We start from the raw sequence: 18,656 nt of genomic DNA, 5'->3' as shown, positions 1-18,656 counted from the left end.
TAAAATGTTAATAATAATAATAATAATAATAATAATAATAATAATAATACCCCCAGTGAGGCACTACCTTGGCGTGGTTGTGGGGCTTGCGTGCTCTGAAGAAGGTGAGAGCTATGCCAGAGGTCCAACCATACTGGACAGGTCTCACCAGAGGAGCCAGACAAAGAGTGCCTCTCCCATCAACAATATGGTGAGACGTAACTTTAATAAATCTATACCGGATCGGTCGTCGCCTGGGTCAACAAGGGGTCCCTGGACATCTGGTGCCAAGTAGGCAACAGGACTCAGGATCTTCAATTGAGCAACCAGGGCTGGAGACTGCAGGGTTACTGGAAGAAACGTCGCTTAACTGGAAAAAATATACGGAAAATGCCAACAAGGAAATAATGATCTGCTATTACAAGTCTAGTCCAACTAGAAGAGGTTATTGAAAAAGAATGTACCACGTTTGGAAAGAGAAGCATCCAGATACAGAAATCACAGAACAAAGGCTAGCAGACAAGAGAAGATTCATAAAAAGAAATAAAGTATTCACAGGAGTTGAGCTGGAAGAACTGCAAAGAGCAACACAGGCTCAAGATATGGAAGAAGAATTACCACCAACTGAAGAAGTTGCTCAGGCGCAGGTGGAGGTGGTGTTGGAAATCGAGGATGCCACTGTTGCTGAACTCTTTCAAAATCAAAACCAGGCAACCTCTCCTTTGCCTTCACCTCAAAAACCCGAATGCCATTTAACAAAAAAGCAACAAGAACTAAAGCAAAAAATAACTGAGCACATGAACCAAACAACCACCAGGGTTCGACTTCCAGCTCTAAAAACAGTTGCTCAGGCATTAAAAGATGTCAATGCTGCACTTGCAGAAATAACAGCCAATAATTTGCAAGAAACAAACCAACTAATGTACAGTGCAGCAACAATAACACCACAAGAGCTCGGATATGAGATCAATGGACCTGTAAAAAAAGAAAGTAGTACATCACCTAAATGGAAGATTAGATTAGAAAATAAAATCGCCAGACTTAGATCAGATTCTAGTAAATTGAAAGATATGAAAGACAAGAAGCTGAAGAATGAAAACACCAAACAGTATCTGATCCAAAAATACCACCTAGATTCAAGGGAAATTAGAGAAGTCCTGGAAATAATAAAGCAGCAAATAACAGCAGTGTCAAAGAAGATTAGGAGATATGAAGCTAGAATTACACAACACAGGCAGAATCTCCAATTCCAGTCAAATCAGAGACATTTCTACCAAAGCATAGAAGGAGAAACTGCAAGAAACGTAGAAACACCAAATAAAGAAGAAACAGTGCAATTCTTGTGGAAATTATGGGACAATCCAATAGATTATAATAAAAAAGCAGGCTGGATGAAAGAGGTCAAAAATGCAACCAACAAATGCAAGATCCAACAATAACACCAGAATTAATAAGTGAAAGAGCAAAGAAAATTAAAAATTGAACTGCGCCGGGCGACGATGAATTGCATGGCTTTAGGCTTAAACACCTAACAAGCCTTCATAAACTATCAAAACAGTTCAATCACATTTTGCAAGGAGGTGATATTGAACAATGGCTAACAACTGGGAAAAGTCATCTCATCATGAAAGACCCAGCAAAAGGTGCAGTTCCAAGTAATTATAGACTGATAACCTGCCTGCCAACCATGTTCAAATTATTAACTGGAATAATAGCAGATGAAGTGATGCAACACTTATTAACTAACAAACAGCTTCCAGTTGAACAGAAAGGAAATTGCCCGAACCCCAGAGGCACAAAAGACCAGCTGTTGATTGACAAAATGATTTTAGAAAATTGCAAGAGAAGAAAAACCAATCTAAGTGTTGTATGGATTGACTACAAGAAAGCCTTCGATTCATTGCCTCACACATGGATACTAAAATGTTTAGAAACAACTGGTGACAGCAAAAACATTCAGATATTTATTTTAAAAAGCAATGAGCATGTGGAGTACACAGTTAACAATCAATGGTGAGACACTTGGACAGGTTAGCATTAGAAGAGGCATTTTCCAAGGGGACTCACTATCCCCTCTGTTGTTTGTAATCGCCATGACCCCACTTTCACAAATACTAAACAAAACAGGCCTCGGATACCAAACATCTAAAACATCAAGTCAAATCAACCATCTGCTGTACATGGACGATCTGAAGTTGTATGGAAAGTCCCAGTCAGAAATCTAATCACTGCTAAACACTGTCCATATATTCAGTAGCGATATAGCAATGGAGTTTGGACTAGACAAGTGTGCTGCATTAATAATGAACAGAGGAAAAATAACAAAAACAGAAGGAATCGAACTGCCCAATGGAAGCAACATCAAGAACCTGGAAGAGAAAGAACGCTACAAATACTTGGGCATTCTCCAGGCTGATAACATCGCACACACTGAAGTTAAAAGAAAAATTGGAAGTGAATACATCAGGAGAGTTAAAAAAATCCTCAAGTCCAAACTCAATGGCGGGAACACCATACAAGCCATAAACACCTGGGCTATACCTGTTATCAGATACACTGCAGGAATAATAGACTGGACCCAGGCAGAGCTAGAGACGCTAGATCGTAAGACCAGGAAAATCATGACCATCAATCATGCTCTGCACCCCCGCAGTGATGTAGATAGGCTCTACCTAATAACCAACAGTATTGATGATAAAATTCAGCCATCCCAGGTCCTTGGGAAGGACTCGATGTCTGGATAAAACAAACCAGTCAATGACACCTGTCTGACTGTGTAAACAAGAAATAATAATATATATAATACATAGCAGTTAGCTGCCTAGCTGCTTGCTTACAACAAATTTACTATTAAGTGTATGAATTACCTCTGTTTCCCATGAGAAAGAAGGAAGAAAATGGTTCTTTGTTCCTTGTTCTTTGTTCTGTAAATACAAGAGATAACAGAATACACAAAGAGGTTATGCTAAAAGCTCAGAGGGATAGTGTATGCTAAAGAACGTTTGCCGAGGTTTATCTAAGTGCTTCAAGACTAACAGAAAGGGAGGGGGACTAACGGAGCACGATGAAGCTGAAACTTTGTGAAATTTCTCTTATATAATGCTGATGCTGATTTTGCTGGGGGTGCTTGCTTTTGGGAATGATCCTCAGCACCTTTGTTCTACGCAGAATAAATTGTGAAAGATTTCCATCCTTGGTGTGTTCATTGACTCTTTGCACACCAGGCAGAAACCCAATTTTTGGGACTACACAGCATTTGTCCGGATGTCAGCCAGTGACTGCATGGTGGCTTCCTTTTGCTTTTCCAAGACAATAGACATTCCAGCTCAGAAGTGCTGTATCCCTGGGACAAATACAAGGAGTTATTGCTTGTTAGGTTATATTGCAATTTGCTGTTTCTTCCTAACACTGTTAGCTCTTATAGAGGCTTACATATCATATGCTAGTGAGACAGAGAGAAACTGTATTACAGTGCTTCCACTAGGTATCATGAGGATAAATCGTTTTGTAATTTAAAGGAGGTAAAACCAGCAGAGGGACACAATTTGTTGGCCAGACTAAGTGCAATGCTGTCATCAGGTTTCCCCCCGCCTTTACTCTAGTCTAGAGCAACTCTGGAGAAAATGCAGCGCTTATATGAACTTCTCTGGACAACTTGCTTACCTTTTCCATCCCAGAACTCAAACAACACATTGAGGCGATTCACACATTTATTTATTTATTTATTGTTACATTTATATACCGCCTTTCGTTAAAAGACAACCCCAAGGCGGTTTACAAAAGTTAAAACATAGAATAAAAGACAATACAAATATTAAGCTAAAATATATATATAAAAACAGACCAAATTTAAAATCTATAAAATACGAGCATAAAAACAATACAACAGGTAAAAACACACAGAAGCAGCAGTAAAAAAGATTATGTAAAAGCCTGGATAAAAAGCCAAGTTTTAACAAGCTTTCTAAAAGCCGTGATGGAGTCCGAGGAGCGAATGGCCACTGGGAGAGCATTCCAAAGTCTGGGGGCAGCAACAGAGAAGGTCCTATCCCAAGTGCACGACAGCTGGGCCTCACTCATTGTTGGCACCCTCAGATGTCCAACAATGAGAGGGGCCCCCTCAGATGTCCTCGTCAAGCGGGCAGCAACCCTTGGGAGCAGGTGGTCCCTCAAATACCCCGGGCCCAAACCGTTAAGGGCTTTAAAGGTCAAAACCAGCACCTTGAATTGGACCTGGAAACGAACCGGCAGCCAGTGCAACTCTTTCAGAATGGGCGTGATGTGCTCCCAATGGGCAGCTCTGGATAAAACCCTAGCTGCCGCATTTTGCACTAGCTGCAGTTTCCGGATATTCTTTAAGGGCAGCCCCACGTAGAGTGCGTTACAGTAATCCAGCCACGACGTGACTAAGGCATGGGTAACCGTGGCCAGATCTGCCTTCTTGAGAAAGGGACGCAGCTGGTGCGCTAGCCGAAGCCGTGCAAAGGCACCCCTGGCCACCGCCTCTACCTGAGCCTCCAAAAGCAGAGCCGGGTCCAGTAGTACACCCAAGCTGTGTACTTGCTCCTTCAAGGGGAGTGCAACCCCATCCAGAACTGGTAAAATCTCCTCATCCTGATTGGCTCTCCTAATGACCAACAGTACCTCCATCTTATCCGGATTCAATTTCAGTTTATTAGCCCACATCCAACCCATCATGGCCTCCAGCCCCCGATTCAGGACATCCACTGCCTCCCTAGGATCAGATGACAAGGAGAGATAGAGCTGAGTGTCATCCGCATATTGCTTACAACTCAGTCCAAGTCCCTGGATGACCTCTCCCAGCGGCTTCATATAGATGTTAAACAGCATGGGGGACAAGACCGATCCCTGCGGGACCCCACAGGCCAACGGCCACGGGGCCGAGCAGTAGTCCCCCAGCACCACCTTCTGGACCCTCCCCCCAAGAAAAGACCGGAACCACTGCAATGCAGTGCCTCCGATTCCCATACTCGAGAGGCGGCCCAGAAGGATACCATGGTCGATGGTATCGAACACTGCCGAGAGGTCCAGCAGAACCAACAGGGATGCACTCCCCCTGTCTAGTTCCCGGCGTAGGTCATCCACTAGAGCGACCAAGGCAGTCTCAGTCCCATACCCAGGGTGGAAGCCAGATTGAAAAGGGTCCAGCTAATCCGTATCATCCAAGACCCTTTGCAGCTGGGACGCCACCACACGCTCCATCACCTTGCCCAAAGAGGGAAGGTTAGATACAGGTCTATAGTTATCCAGGTTGGAGGGATCAAGGGAGGGCTTTTTTAATAGTGGTCTTACCACCGCCTCCTTGAGGCACGATGGCATCCTGCCCTCCCTTAATGAAGCATTAATGATCACCTCCAACCATCTACCTGTCCCCTCCCTGGCAGCTTTTATTAGCCATGAAGGGCAAGGGTCAAGAGCGCACGAAGTCGCCCGCACACTGCCCAGGATCTTGTCCACATCCTCAGGCCGCACCAACTGAAAAGAATCCAACACAACGGGACCAGATGGTACCAGAAGCACGTCTGCCGGAACTGCCAAAACTCTGGAATCCAGGTCAGCACGGATGCGAGCGACTTTATCTGCAAAGTGACAGGCAACTGATCACAAAGAGCTGTAGATGACTCCTCCCCCATTGTCTGGGGGGATGTGTGGAGCAAGGTTTTTACCACACGAAACAGCTCTGTTTGTCTGCACTGAGCAGACACAATGGAGGCGGAGAAAAAGCATTTCTTCGCCACCCCCACCGCCACGGAGTAGTCCCTAAAATGGGCTCTAGCCTGTGTTTGGTTGGATTCGTCATGACTCTTCCTCCAGCGTCGTTCCAGCCATCGTCCGAGTTGCTTCATCGCCCTAAGCTCCGAGGAAAACCAAGGAGCAAATCAGTCTCCACCGAGCCGGTGAGGGAGTTAGGAGCAACCGTGTCAACAGCCCGGGCCATCTCTTCATTCCAGAGATCAACCAGGGCCGCGACAGGGTCGCCAGCTCTGGACACTGGAAACTCCCCGAGGGCCGTCTGGAATCCAAGCGGATCCAAAAGCCTCTGGGGGCGGACCATCCTAATTGGCCCACCACCCCTGCAGAGGGCAGACGGAGCAGTCAAGCTAAACCCCACCAGATGATGATCTGTCCATGACAAGGGAGTCGTCTCAAATTCCCCCACCTCCAGATCATTTTTTCCCCGGTCGGCAAAAAACAGATCCAGAGTGTGTCCTGCCACGTGGGTAGGGCCTGATACCAATTGAGACAGGCCCATGGTTGCCATGGAGGCCATGAATTCCTGAGCCGCACCCACTAGGGGGGCCTCAGCGTGGACATTGAAATCCCCCAAAACAATAAGCCTGGGGGAACCCAAGGCCAGCTCCGAGACCATCCCCGCCAGCTCAGGTAGGGAGACTGAAGTGCAGCGGGGTGGTCGGTACAGCAGAATCCCCAGCCTATCTCGGAGGCCCACCCTCAAGGACAAACAGTCAAAATTCTGAGATTGCCTGACCAGGCACCTGGAAACGGGGAGGGTCTCTCGAAAGATGACTGCAACGCCTCCTCCCCGACCCTCGAGGCGGGGCTGCTGCACGATCTGGAAACCTGGAGGACAAAGCTGAGAGAGACCAACCCCGCCCAGCGCATCCAACCAGGTCTCCGTCACGCATACCAGGTCAGCACGCTCATCCACAATCAAATCGTGGATGAGAGAGGTTTTTGCATTAACTGACCTGGCATTCAGCAGCAGCACCCTAATCCTCGAGGGAGTGTTCTCAGAGCTCCCTAGGGTCAGAGGGTTGGGAGAAGGGCCGGAAAAAGGAACAGGCCTCAATTGCCTGGACCGTTTCCCCCTGTAACGGCCTGCCCAACTCCCACCGCCATACCTCCCTCTGCCCGCTACCTGTGATATTGCTGCCCCCACTCCACGCCCACTTTTTCGCTCTCCCAGACACATTTCTCCAGACTAACCCACCACAGCTTCTTGGCTTAATAAAAACCAGAACCAGACTTATGCAATCTCTTGCTAGCTTCTTCGTTGTAGGAAGAAAGGTCTTCTGGGCTACAAGGAGAAAGGTCTTCTGGGCCCCAGGCAGCTCGCCCCATGGCTGAGAGCCCTTGTGCTCTCGCTCTTCGGCTCGCGCCAAGAGGCTCGCACCCTTGGGCCAGCCTGCCCTATATAGGAGCAGGGCCCCCAGCCACAGCAGCAGCAACAGCCCAAGGAGATCCTACACACCTGAGGAAAGGTGGGGCAGAGGCAAAGACAGGACAGTCAGTGCCCCACCCAAGCTGTTCCCTTCTTTCTTCTTCACATGTGTGCAGAACCAGGCTAAGGGAGCCCAACCTGGTTTTGCACACCTGTATTAACCGCCAGGATCGGGCCAATCCCGGTGGCCAGGGGTGTAGCAAGGTTGGAGTGGGCCTGGAGACGAGATTTTAAAATGGGCCCCTCACTGCTGATTAACAAAGGAGACTTTCAACCATGCAATGCGATCCTATGTATGTTTTCTCATAAATCCTAACAGATTCAGTACAGTTTGCTTCCAGGTAAGTGTGTAGAGAATTGCAGCCTCAGGCAGCAAATCTAACCACATTTAGCTGGAAGTACATTTCACTGAAACCTAAAGGACTTCATAATTTTTTGTCACAAAGCAAGCCACTTATAGGACTTTTTTTGATGGTTTTAAAAAAAAATTAAAAAATATTAAAAACCAACAATTTGTCCAATCCACTTCAATTTAAATATACATATTCCTCCCACATCTCTCTGCTCAAAACCAAAGCCCTAAGCCCAAGTCATTCCAGGTGATCTAAAGGCTGGGGCTGAAATGGGTGTTTTTTTTAATGAAGGCAAAGGGCAGATTCTTCCATATCGGGGTGGAACTACTTTTTTAAAAATAGTGTTTCTTAAAATTAAAAAGAATATTTAAAACCAGCCAATTCCTCAATCTCTGAATTAAATATTCAGAGTCATTTCAATCTGCCCTACATCCCGCCCCCCTATATTAAAGCTCTATGGCAAGCAACCCCTAAATATCCAAGGGGGGGGGGAACCACAAAAAGGAAATCACATCCTACCTCCATTATTAAGCCTGAGTCAAAAGCAGGGCCGAGCTGTGGTGGGCAAGTTTTAATCGTCTGGCAGCCACAGCTGCCACACTGTGGGGAGCCCAAGGAAGGAGTATCCCCATGATGCAGCATGCACATCCACGGTGCATTGTGGTATTTCTGGGGGCTGGGACAACATATTCTGGCCCTTGACCCTCCCCGCTGACTGGGCACGTGGGGAATCACCTGGGCACATGGGGAGCATGCCCAGCACAGGAGGAGTGGTGGTCTGTGAGGAAGGTAAATCTAACCCACCTTCTCTGCAGCCCGCTCTGGAGCCCTTCTCACTGGTCATGAGAAAGGGCTCATTGCTTCTTTTAAAACAAGGATGCAATGTAGCATAAGAACACATATAAAGGAAGCATCAAAATCATGTACTTTGTGCACCTTTTCACTGATGGTGGCTCCACGAGATGGATGCAGGAATTTTAAACTTTGTAAATTATAGCAGAAAGCCAAGTTTTTCTTCTCTCAAAGAGTAAGATGCTAACACAGAGTTTTCATGAATCTTTGTGCCAAACTCTCTTGCAGAAGGTCTAAAAGAATAGTTGGCAAGTTTTCTGAAATGGCAACAACCTAGCTCAATCATTGTCAACTCTCCCGGTTGGTTTGAGGGTTATTCAATAGGCAACAGACCCATCATACTTGAATTAATCAAGGAAATGTTTCAGCAGATATTAATTTTCATTTCCCTGAAACAAAATTGCAGTTAGCAACAAGGGTCAAGAAGTATCAGCAATTAACTACTTCTAGTAGATAGCTAGAACAAACTGGCAGGATCATAATTTGCATTTGAAACGCATAGTACTTTAATTCCAGGATGCAACACCCCATAAAATTCCAGGAAGCATTTTTAAACTAAACTCTGTACAAAGACAATTTAAACACACATCTCATATGGCAAGTGGCTATTGAGTGGCAGATTCCACTTTCCATCCATCCCCATTTAATCCTTCTATGCATGAAATCTAAACACCAGGAAGTATTAAAGATTAAATTGCAAATTTAATAATCATAGATTTAAAAAATCAGGGGTGCCATTGAAGAAGAGGTCAAGGAGGCACCCTGCTCCTGTAGTATTTCAGACCATATGATTATTCCTCAGTTGTACCTAAATTCCTCAGTTGTACCACTGTGAGACAATTGACTCATATGTATTTCTGAGGCTGGGAACTAGGGATAGATTGGGGATTCTGCTGGTGTACCGCTCACCCTGCTGCCCAACTGACTCCCAAACTGAGCTGATAGAGCTGGTCGCGGAGTTGATGTTGGAGTCTCCCAGGCTCTTGGTGCTGGGGGACTTCAATATCCACTTTGGGGCTGGCTTGTCTGGTGCGGCTCAGGAATTCATAGCAGCCATGACAACTATGGGCCTATCCCAATTAATTTCTGAACCAACTCATGTTGCCGGCCACACACTCAATTTGGTCTTCTGTTCGGATCATAGTGGTGGTCTGTGGGTGGGGGATCCGGTGGTTACCCCATTGTCATGGACGGATCACTACCTGGTTAAGGTTGGTAACATGGTCACAACCCACCCCTGCAGGGGTGATCGACCTATTAGGATATTAGGATATTATCTATTAGGACCTACTGTTGGACCCAGTAGGTTTCCAAAAGGCTTGGAGGGTTTCGATGTTGGTGCGGCTGGTGATTCTGTCGATACCCTGGTGGGAACCTGGAATAGAGAACTCATCAGGGCAGTAGACATGATTGCTCTGAAGCGTCCCTCCAGGCCTGCTTCTAAGACAGCCCCCTGGTATACCGAGGATTTGCGGAGGATGAAGCAGCTGAGTAGGCAACTGGACCACAAGTGGAGAAGAACTCGACTCGAATCTGACAGAATGCAGCATAGAACCCATTTGAACACTTACGCAATGGTGGTGCGTGCAGCAAAAAAGAGTTTTTGGTCAGCGCGCATTATGTCTGTGGGTTCGCGTACGGCAGAGTTATCCTGGGTTGTGAGGAGTATAATCTCTGCTCCTTCTGCCTCAAATCAGCTCCCGGAGATACTCTGCTTTGACACCTTTAGTGGGTTCTTTGCGGATAAAATCTCCTGTATTCGGGCCGACTTGGACTCCACTATTTCTGCAGGGTCTGTGACGGAGGTATCCAGCGATCTCTCTTTCAGTGTTAGGTTGGATCATTTTCAATCTGTTACTCCTGATGACGTGGACAAGCTGCTTGGAGCGGTACGGCGGCCTACCACTTGTTCTCTGGATCCTTGCCCAACCTGGCTGCTTCAATCTAATGGAGAGATTGTTCGAGATGGCCTAGTTAATATCATAAATGTATTGCTCCCCGGCCCGCCCCTCCTTGTTTGAAGGAGGCAATATTAGACCTCTTCTTAAGAAGCCTTCCCTGGATCCCTCAGTGATGGATAGTTATAGGCCAATCTCCAATCTCCCCTGGCTGGGCAAGGTAATCGAGAGGGTGGTGGCTAACCAGCTCCAGGCAGTTTTGGAGGAAACTGATTATCTAGACCCATTTCAAACTGGCTTTAGAATGGGCTATGGGGTTGAGACAGCCTTGGTTGGCCTGATGAATGACCTTTACTGGGGAATCGACAGAGGGAGTGTGACTCTGTTGGTCCTCCTGGATCTCTCGGCGGCATTCGATACCATTGACCATGGTATCCTTCTGGGTTGCCTGGAGGAGTTGCGAATAGGGGGCACTGCTTTGCAGTGGTTCATTTCCTATCTCTTGGGTAGATCCCAGATGGTGGAGCTTGGTGACAGTCGCTCCTCAAAGCAGGAGCTGTTATATGGAGTCCCTCAGGGCTCCATTCTGTTACCAATGCTTTTCAATATCTACATGAAACCGCTGGGTGAGGTCATCAGGAGATTTAGTGCTGGGTGTTATCAGTATGCTGATGACACCCAAATCTACTTCTCCATTTCATCTTCAGGAAATGGCACTCACTCTTTAAATGCCTGCCTACAGGCAGTAATGGGCTGGATGAGGGAGAACAAATTGAAGCTGAATCCAAGCAAGACGGAGGTGCTCATTGTGGGGGCTCAGAAACTGAGGAGTGAGTTAGATCTCCCTGTTCTGGATGGGGTTACACTCCCCCAGAAGAAGCAGGTGCACAGCTTGGGAGTACTCCTGGACCCAGGCCTCAACCTGGTTTCTCAGGTGGAGGCCATGGCCAGGAGTGCTTTCTATCAGCTTCGGCTGATTCGACAGCTGCGTCCATTCCTTGAGGATGACGACCTCAAAACAGTGGTGCACCAGCTGGTAACCTCTCGGCTTGACTATTGCAATGCGCTCTATGTGGAGCTGCCTTTGTACGTAGTTCGGAAACTTCAATTAGTTCAGAATGCGGCAGCCAGATTGGTCTCTGGGGCAGCCCGGAGAGACCATATTATGTCTATTTTGAAACAATTGCACTAGCTGCTAGGGGTGTGTCCGGACCGGTCCGGAGGCCATTCTAGAGGCTTCCGAACCGGTCTGGTTCTGAACCTGTCCAGAGGCTCGGCTCGGAGGGAGGTTGTAGCTTTAAGGGCGGGGGGGGTAGCACTTCCCACCCCCCGCCACTCTTCCCCCTCCGGCGCTGTGAAAATTCCAAAAGTTTCTGGGGCAGCAGCGTTCTTCCCTGCCGCCCCAAGCCCCGTCGTTAGCCCGCACACGCTGCAATAGTTTCCACGCATGCGCTCATTCCGCCGGGAGTGCGCACGCGCATCAGAACAAGCGCATGCGTGGAAACTATTGCAGCACGAGCGGGCTAACAACAGAGCTTGGGGCGGCAGGGAAGAATGCTGCTGCCCCAGAAACTTTTGGAATTTTCACAGCGCCGGAGAGGGAAGAGCGGTGTGGGGGGGTAAGTGCTACCCCCCCGCCCTTAAAGCTACAACCCCCACCGTGCCCATCCGGACCGGTACGGATGGGTGCACACTCCTACTGGCTGCCGATATGTTTCTGGGCAAAATACAAAGTGCTGGTTATTACCTTTAAAGCCCTGAACGGCTTAGGCCCGAGTTACCTTAGAGAGCGCCTTCTTCTGCGTGATCCCCACCGCACATTAAGGTCATCTGAGGAGGTTCGTCTCCAGTTACCACCAGCTCGTCTGGTGGCGACTCGGAGGCAGGCCTTCTCTATAGCTGCTCCGGGGCTGTGGAATGCGCTCCCTGCGGAAATCCGTAATTTGAATTCTTTATTAGCCTTCAGGAGAGCCCTTAAAACCGATTTGTTTGGCCTGGCTTTCCAGGGTTTTTAAATTCTAACCCGATTTTGGGGCTTTTAATTATTGTAACTGTTTAATTGTTGTTTTAAAATGTTTTTAAATTGTTAATTGTTGTTATATTGTTTTTAATTTGTTTTAGCTATTCATTGTTTTAGTGGCTTGTTTTAATTGTAAACCGCCCTGAGCCATTTTGGAAGGGTGGTATATAAATCAAACAAACAAACAAACAAACAAACAAACAAACAAACAAACAAACAAACAAAATGAAATACAAAGTGCTGGTTATTACCTTTAAAGCCCTGAACAGCTTAGGCCCGAGTTACCTCAGAGAGCACCTTCTTCTGCGTGATCCCCACCGCACATTAAGGTCATCTGAGGAGGATCATCTCCAGTTGTCACCAGCTCGTCTGCTGGCGACTTGGAGGCGGGCCTTCTCTATAGCTGCTCCGGGGCTGTGGAATGTGCTCCCTGCGGAAATCTGTAATTTGAATTCTCTATTAGCATTCAGGAGATCCCTTAAAACATATTTGTTTGGCCTGGCTTTCCAGGGTTTTAAAATTGGTTTTAATATTTTAACCTGGTTTCAGGGTTTTTAATTATTGCGATTGTTTAATTGTTGTTTTAAAATGTTTTTAAATTGTTAATTGTTGTTATATTGTTTTTAATTTTTGTTTTAGCTCTTTACTGTTTTAATGGGTTTTAATTGCAAACCGCCCTGAGCCATTTTGGAAGGGTGGTATAAAAATCAAATCAAATCAAATCTATCTCTAGCCAGTTAATTGGTTCTATGTTCTAGGTGTTGCTAGCACTGCCTCTCTGCTTTTGTCTGAGACCACAGGTGTGTGGCTCTCACTTTTAACATGCTCGAGAGCCTCTCTCTCTCTCTGCACAGAGATTGACCTTCTTTTGGTCTACCTTCCCTTCATAGATGCCTCAAACAAGGCAATTATCTCAGCACGGAAGTCAGATAAGGCTCTGCGATGCAATTCCCTTCCTATCAGAAGAAAGCTAAGTGGAAGATAGAAACTCAGAGGTGTACTCATTAAATTATTGATTCGTTTACTAGGTTCTTCTGACCTAAGAGATACTGGACCGGGTCTCACGATCAGTGAGACCCGGTTTCTCCTGGTGAGTGGGAAGAGCGGGCTAAGCCCGCTCCCCCCGCTCATGAGCAGGCAGGAAGCCCTGGGCGGCCGGATTGGCCGCCCACACGATGGCCGGCTCTGAGACGGAGCTGGTGGGGGGAGCCGGAGCCGGCGGGGGGTGGGGGGAGCGGGAGCCGGCGGGGGGGGTGGGGTGGGGGGAGCGGGAGCTGGTTGGGGTGGGGGGAGCGGGGGCCGCGTGGCCCCCGCAAGCCCCTGTATGCCCTGTGTGACTGCACAGGGCATACTGGGGAGACCCCTGAGCCGGGAGGCTGCTTTTAAGCCTCCCGGCCAGGGGTCTGCTCATGAGTAGGCACAGCACGAAGGCGCGCCAGGGCTACTCACGATCGTAAAAAGCAGGTTTGCTGGAGCGCTCACTCCGCAAACCTGCTTTTTACCAGGGGTTCTCGAGCGGGTTACCCGCTCAAGAACCACTGGGCTTGGCTGCAAGCCTGGTGGTTCTTAAGGTCACCAAAAGTCGGGCTAGCCTCTGCTAGCCCGATTTTTGCTGATCGTGAGAAGCGCCCTACTGTGTTTGTGGTACACATGACCCATTCAAAGCATTGTGTTGTAGTGCAGCACAGCAAACACAGACAATGGAACTTTTTGAGATTCCCCGGAACTACCCTTTTCAAGAAAGAAGAACACCTGGAATGTTGCCTCACGACAGTGGCACATCTAGGTAATTTTGATGCCTGGACTGTCCCCGCTGTGAGCCCAACCATGCCATGAGTCCCCACCCCCCCATTTTTTGGGTGGCCTCCTGCCACCACCCCATGCTCGCCCTGACATTGCCCTGCCGTGTCGTATTTACCTTAATTTTAGCCACCAATGTCCGCAGCCGGGTGGGTGAAGGGTGAGCCAAACAGGCCTCCCCCGCCCTGTGGCAGCAGTGGGTGGAGCAGCCGCTGGGCCTGCCTGTCTGGCCCAGTGTCCCTTGAAAACTGCGAGGTGCTCCAGCACACCTGTGAAGGCCACAGGGTGGGGGGAGGCCTGCTTGGCTCACCCCCATCCACCGGCCATGTACATTGGTTGCTAAAATTAAGGTAAATTTTGGCTGTTCAGTGGGGGCTGGGGCAGACGTGGGGTGGTGGCAGGAGACCCTGCAGACCTTGGAGGCCATGGAACAGAGCTCCAAGGTCCAGGAACACCTCTGCCTCAGGACATGCTTTGGGCTATAATTGCCCCTGGTTCCTTGAGCCAGTGTGCTCCATTTGGATCCCAGTGCATGTCATTTGGTTCTTACAACTTGGAGTCACCCATGATTTGAACGCCAGATCCACCATTACTCTTGGCTGTGTTTTACTCTGCGTAAAAACCCTTTACTCTTCCAGCCTCCATTATCGACCTTCTTACCTGGCCTGGTCTGCCCAGCCAACATTGCTGCTACCAGAAATTGGCTACTTGAGAAACAGACACTTTTGGGATCAACCTTTGCTGCTTAACCCCCTTGGTTTCCTGCTTCTGCCTGCCACTTCCCGTCCCATTCCTGAGGAGAGAGGTCCTTCAGCTGCACCAGAGCCACAAGGGTCCAATCACCACGAAAAGAAGGATGAGGTTGTATGATAATCACTGCACCCCACTGTGTCACCCTGTCCCTGCTATCTTCTTAAATCCAAAAACCTGTTTCTCTCAAGCCCCCTTTCTCTAGCCAGCCTAAAAGTTATTTAAATCCAGAGACTGAGCTAAATTCCCTCTTTGCAGTTATCTGGTAAATCTTGTAATGTATTTTTAGTAGTAAAACTGCTTTAATTGACTCTCTTACTCCATTGTACCCCTTACCCTCAAATAAAACCTTGTTTGTTTTTGAACCTCAGTCTCTCTCTCTCTCAGTTCATTTTCCTGCCACCAAAGCTTTGCACAAAAATTATTCTGATGTGGAACTGCTCCACCGCAGTTCACTAAGTCCCCACACAAAGCCTGAACACAATTTTGGGGCATTCACTAATCACTCTTGGGCAGTTCCATTAACCTAGGTGACTATTTTTCTAACTGATAAATGATGCAAAACAAACCAGCCCACACATACGTTCCTACTACTATTTGTTGCATATGAATCTTGAATATATCAGGAACAGTGGGCCTTTAAACCTGCTTCACTCCAGATCACTGTGCTGCCTGCCCCTGCTAAACCATTTCAGTTTGAACTCTGCTACCTTAAGTGGCACAGAAGGGAAATGCTTGACTAATAAGCAGAAGGTTGCCGGTTCGAATCCCCACTGGTACTATATCAGGCAGCAGTGATATAGGAAGATGCTGAAAGGCATCATCTCCTACTGCACGGGAGGAGGCAATGGTAAACCCCTCCTGTATTCTACCAAAGAAAACCACAGGGCTCTGTGGTTGCCAGGTGTCGAAATCAACTTGACAGCACACTTTACCTTACCTTACCTGTTCAAGCTGGGTGGGTTCCTTCCAAGATGGCCTTCTGGACTGCCCAGAAGCAAGACTTTGAAAAGGCAATCTTGCCTGTCAAGCGTTTTTAGCACAACTTCAATTCAATGTAATAGACAATGTAAATATTCTATATATTTTTCAGTTAGTGAACATGTGCCATTCACAATGGGCAGGACAGAGCTGAGTATAACATTCTATTTGGAGTTGTTAGCTCAGTGTTGAGCTTTCGATCAATTGAAATAGACACACTCTACAAGTAAATAATTATGGGAGCCACATTTGAACAAAAAGAACTTAAAGCCCTTCATACTAGAAAAACAAAGCAACAACTTTGCATGTTTTAAAATGTCATTTTCTCCACCCTGTTTCCCCTTTCCTTTTCATATCTTCCAGCTTGCAGATATGCGGTAGCTTTAGTGGCAGTGTGCCTCTCTTTGCTAGAGGCAAGACTGAAATGAGTGTGTATTGGCAGAGACACAGAGAGATGGGCCAGTGCCCCAGGGCCAGCAGCTGTTAAGAGGACTAGAGTATCTCAGTACCCACGATAATGAGCAGAAAATCTAGAACAGAAAAGCAAGCCTTCCAAGCCAATGACATTTAGAAGCATTATAGGACAGAGGGCCATACATTTCTTCACCACCATTTCAGAAGGAATCTGGTCGTAGTAACAGTTGCTAGCAAAAAGGGCCACCATTTCATGTAAACTCAGAGAGGGACAAATGACAAGAGCAAGTGACAGGGGCTAAATAACTCCCACCAGCAGAGAACAGCCAACACCAGTGCTGCATTCAGCAGGTGACAGGAGGACCCCCTCCCTTCAGTTCATCAGCTGGATACCTGGAGAGACAGCAGCATCCTAAGGGCAGGTGTTTGCCATGTTCTTTATCAGCACAACCAGATGCTCCATTGACTTTGCCTATAGAATAAAGTCCATCCCTTGCAATAGGACTTTGAACTAACAGAAAAACTGCTGGGCATACTAGGCTGGCATTGCTTCTAAAGCAGAGTGCCCTGTTCCTATATTTATTTATTTATTTGATTTTATTTATTTGATATATCCCTGAGCAATAGAGAGGCACTTTTGTTTCAGTAATAAGGGAAGCAAGTGTAGAGCTAGTTGTCACCCAAGGTCTTAAAGGATTCTAAATTTCAGTGTGCCAAGCCAAAATATCAAGGGCATTGCAGCCACTACCCCAAGGCAATACTCAACAAATCCAGGCAGGCCAGGCAGCAGGGACTTTGGGAGACTGGGTACCAATAAAGGATTCCTGTAGGAAACACACCTCCACTTTGTGGTTAGGTTGTCACTGACGAGCTTCAAGAAACAGAGATTTAGGATGTAGTTTTTACAAATCACACTTTCTAGAGAGCAAGTCCCAATGAATTCAGTGGGGCTACCTTCTGAATAAATATGCTTAAGATTGTGCAGTAAGGAAAAGGGAGAGGATTTTTAGAAGGTCTGGGTTAAAAATGGTCTTGGAAGAAAAGCAGAAAGGAGGAAAGAAAACAAGACATAGCAGGCTGAGACTCTACAAATATTAAGATATTTATTTTAAATTAAGAAGTCAGAAAGAGGGACTGTGCATTAAACCAGTACTTCTCAAGCTGGTTTTCAGCTGTGGGTGGCCACAGAAAACATCTGGTGGCTGCAGGTATGGCACAGCACAGACACTTCCCATACAAGTTAAATGAAGCAAACCAGTAACTTAGCAGCTGCATCAAAAAGTCCCACTTAAGAGAAATCCAGTCTCAGACTCCCTTTTGGAACCAGCTCCATCATACTTTACGGTGAGCTAAAGTCATCTAAGTATCACCACATATAAAGGCACATCTGCATGTGTCTTTATTATGGGCATACAACACATCCAAACCCTTCAGCTCAGAGTATTAACATCAAGTTTAACCAATTAATGTTAGATTGATGTGAATAAAAACCTTTCAAGAAAGTAAAATGCTGCTCCTTTAATTAATCAGGCAGCCTTTAAAAATACATATTACTAGCAGAGCATCTGCATGTCTAGTAGCCCCCCCCCCCCCGCCCGTCATCACTGTTTTCTTGCCTGCCACTGCCATTTTTTTCTTCTGCCGGCTGGCCAGCTCACTGCCACCGCCATTTTCTTCCCTCCTGCCCATCCCTGTCCCTATCCAGCAGCTGCTCGCGGACTCTTGCAAGAGCCACCGCACATGGGATTGGCAATCGGTACGCCTAAGAGAAATATATATATATTGTATTTTGTATTTTAAAACCTATGTATTTGTATTTTGTATTTTAAAACATAGATAGATAGATAGATAGATAGATAGATAGATAGATAGATATAGATATATAGGTTTTAAAATACAAAGACTTGCAAAAGCTGCAGATGGCATGCAACATCTAAAAAAAAAAAAGGATTCTCCCTCTTCAGAAACAGCCTGCCATGATACTGAATGGATTAAAAGACACCAGTATAAGCCCAGTGCTGTGGCAGGATTCCCTCTCTCCGTCATCCTTGAGGAATGCTGATCTACCCTCTTTGGGCTCTTCTGCATAATCAATGTAGTAGAGAGCCCTCAGGGCACTACCTCTTTGTGTTGCTGTGGAGTAGTAGTCCCAGGTGTTGGGAAAGCCTTTTGCCCCTATACAATGCAGCCATGAGGATGTGAGCAGATCAGCTCTTTTTGAGTAGCTCCCCCATAAGTTCTTTATGCTTGCATGAGCATGAATTAGGACACAGTAACAGAAGGGAATTGATATCTATGGTGCCATATGGCTGCAACTTCCATTTTGCAGCTGGCATTCATTTTGCTTCACTTGAAGTCATTTGTATGGCATTTTGTAAATAAGGCAATTCTGAAAGAGGCAGTCA

Source organism: Hemicordylus capensis, chromosome 2, assembly GCF_027244095.1.
Source record: "Hemicordylus capensis ecotype Gifberg chromosome 2, rHemCap1.1.pri, whole genome shotgun sequence".
NCBI classification, from domain to species: domain Eukaryota; kingdom Metazoa; phylum Chordata; class Lepidosauria; order Squamata; family Cordylidae; genus Hemicordylus; species Hemicordylus capensis.
Note: the sequence above shows the minus strand (reverse complement) of the source record.